At 45.5% G+C, this 3,034-nt stretch overlaps 1 pseudogene; it reads right to left on the reverse strand.

Moving 5' to 3' along the window:
* Window positions 1-1,408: 1,408 nt before the first annotated feature.
* Window positions 1,409-2,004, reverse strand: LOC102851786 (annotated as a pseudogene).
* Between the last annotated feature and the right edge of the window lie 1,030 nt (window positions 2,005-3,034).

Genomic DNA, 3,034 nt, shown 5'->3' on the forward strand with positions numbered 1-3,034 from the left:
GGCTCCACAGTCAACACTCTTGGCACCAGGAGCCAGGAAATTAAAAGGCATATTGCCATGGGAAAGTCTGCTGTTAGGGACCTCTCCAAAGTGCTGAAGAGCAGTGGTGTCTCTTTGGAAACTAAGGTTCATCTGATATAGGCCATGGTCTTCGCTATCATTTGTTATGCATCAGTGAGGTGAACAATGACCATGGAGGATAGAAGGAGAATTGATGCCTTTGAGCTGTGGTGCTGGAGAAGAGTATTGAGAGTACCGTGGACTACTAGGAAAACAAACAGATTCATCCTGGAAAGGGTTAAACCGGGTGGCTCCTTGGAGGCAAGGAGTTTGAGGCTCCATAACATACTTTGGACATGTTGTGAGGAGAGCCCGGTCCTTGGAGAAGGACATAATGTTTGGGAGGGTGGAGGGACAGCGCAAGAGGGGAAGGCCCTCTACGAGGTAGATTGATTCAGTGACTGGGGTAATTGGGATGGGAGTGTCAGAGGCAGTGTGATTGGCACAGGACAGAGCAGAGTTTACAGCTGTTTGTACATAGGGTCGCTATGAGTCGCAAGCGACTTGATGGCACATAACAACAACAATAAATTCAAAACAGTCCATTCTATCTTGATAGAAACAGTCCATTCTATCTCAACTTTTTTTCCATTAACTAACTACATTATTAATTCTCTCTTTTTGCTTTGTAGTTGTCATTGGTTCCCTGTTTTCAGTGTTGTTAGTATTTTTTAAATTTTGGATACTTCTATAACTGGGTTGATTTCTGTGCCATAGCAATTCTCTATTATAGCAACTATTGTCATATATATATATGTGCCTATAGATTTACTGCTGCTGGTGATGTTAGTAACACAGACACAGAAAGAACTTTTAAGACATCCCAACTTAGATTGAAATTTTTCAGCTCATGTCTGAGAGGCACGGTTTGCTAGTTAAGACTCTGAGACCAGTGTTTTGGTAGTTACTTACTATCTCTCAACCTCAGTTTCTTCATCTATAAAATGGAAATAATACTAACTTCTTATAAAGATGAAATGAGTTAATCTTTTTTGTAAAGAGATTAGAACAGTATCTGGAACAGATCAGGGCTGTAAAATTGTTTTACATGGAGCTTTTTGTCTTTTTTTTTGTTGTTGTTGTTGATATTAATTTTTCTTTGATCCCAATCATGGAAATAAGAGACTCTCAATCACTGACCCACATTCTTTACCCTATGAACAGAGGCTGTACTAAATCTATCTCTCTCTTCTCCCCCGACTCCCAAACCTTTAAACAGTTAAGACAAATGAAGCACAATTCCCCATTAGCACGTTTCTGGTATGTCAAGTTGACGTAAACTCCTTTGGTCCTGGTAATTTTTTTTTCTTTTAATTCTGTGGCAAGCAGGATCGTCACTGAGTTCTTTCTAATCCACACACTTCATGTCTTTAATGTGACCAGGCTTGTCCTTTGCTGCCCTTGCAGTAATCTTGTGGAACTCTATGAGAACTTCTAACTGGCCGGGTCTTACGTGGATGTGTGACCAGATCTTGGTGAGGAATCCTACAGCTTCTTTTGGACTCCAGTTATGCACCTGAAACAAATAGGCTGCCAGCATGGTGGCACTTCTGCAATGCCCAGTCTTGCAATGCACATTGCACTGGCCCACTGACTTGTACTTGAGAGCAAACTGGACCCTCTTCTTCAGATTAGGACACCCGTCATGTCTACTGTGCTGAGCCGCAGCTGCTCAACTCCCACTTCCTTCCATTCCTTGGTGTTGTTGCCCAGGAACCTGGTCTTGCACTCCTCGTTCATGGTGATCACCCCGCGCACGTCCGCCCTGCACCAGCCGCCGTGTCATGCTCCGCAGCGGCAGCCCCCGGCAGCACGTTGGTGTCCATGCAGTTGTACCAGTCACAGTGGCCCTGCCTGGCATTTTCCTGCGAAGAGCGTGTAGAGCAGCGTCGTGTAGTGGAGTACCTGGGCCACGCCGGCCTCCAGCAGCGTGCCGGCAGCCATGCAGCCCTGCAGGCCCTGGCGGGGTGGCGAACCTTCCACCCCAGGTTTGCTGCTGACAGCAGCACTGAGAGCTGCAAGGACGAGGAGGACGAGGGCAGCAGCAGGTCTTCCGAAGTCCGCGACGACGTGGACCCCTTGGAGGCTGGGCCTCCCTGGCCGGAGCCCAGCTTCTCGGCTGAGCTCTTTGTCTTGAGGATGTATCAGCGTGCTCTAGTTCTTCTTGATAAATGTCGATAGTTGTAGAAGAGCTTCAAGCCTTTTGCTCGTATGGTCGCTATGAGTCAAGCTTCACTCAAAGACAACGAAATCAACAACAAAGTTCTTTTGGTAAATGGGAAAATTCAGTGTTACTAGGTTGTTGTTGTTAGGTGCTGTGGAGTCGAATACTACTCATAGTGACCCTGTGAACAAAAGATCTGAGCCCTGCTCTATCTTGCTGCATCATCACACTTCCTAATGTACAAGAGCCCATTGCAGCAGTCACCGTGTCAGTCCACCTGGTTGAGGGTCTTCCTCTCCATCCCCGACCCTCTACCCTTCCCAATATTATGTCCCTCTCCAAGGAATAGCCACTTCCAGCAGCAACATGCTCTACGTATGTGAGGCGAAGCGTCATCATTCTTGCCTCCAAAGAGCACTTTGGCTGCCCCCTCCCCAAGAAATACCTGTTTATTCTCATAGCTGTCCATGATATGTTCAGTGTTTTTCTCTCAAAATAGATCAAAGGCATCAATTCTTTTTCTATCATCCCTATTCATTGTCCATATCTCAGATGCATAGCAAGTGATTGAAAAAACTATGGCCTCAATCAGACATACCTTAGTCCTCAAACTGATATCATTACTCCTCAATAATTTAGAGAGGTCCCAAACTGCAGATTTTTCCAGTGCAATGTATCTTCTTATTTCCCGACTGCTAGCACCAAGGGTGTTAATTGTGGATCCAAGCAAGATGAAGCTGTTGACAGTTTAATATCCTCTTCTTCTATCATGATTCCCCCTATTGGTCCAGTGGTAAGAATCTTTATTTT

Source organism: Elephantulus edwardii, unplaced genomic scaffold, assembly GCF_000299155.1.
Source record: "Elephantulus edwardii isolate Elephantulus edwardi_28Jun2011 unplaced genomic scaffold, EleEdw1.0 scaffold00247, whole genome shotgun sequence".
NCBI lineage: Eukaryota > Metazoa > Chordata > Mammalia > Macroscelidea > Macroscelididae > Elephantulus > Elephantulus edwardii.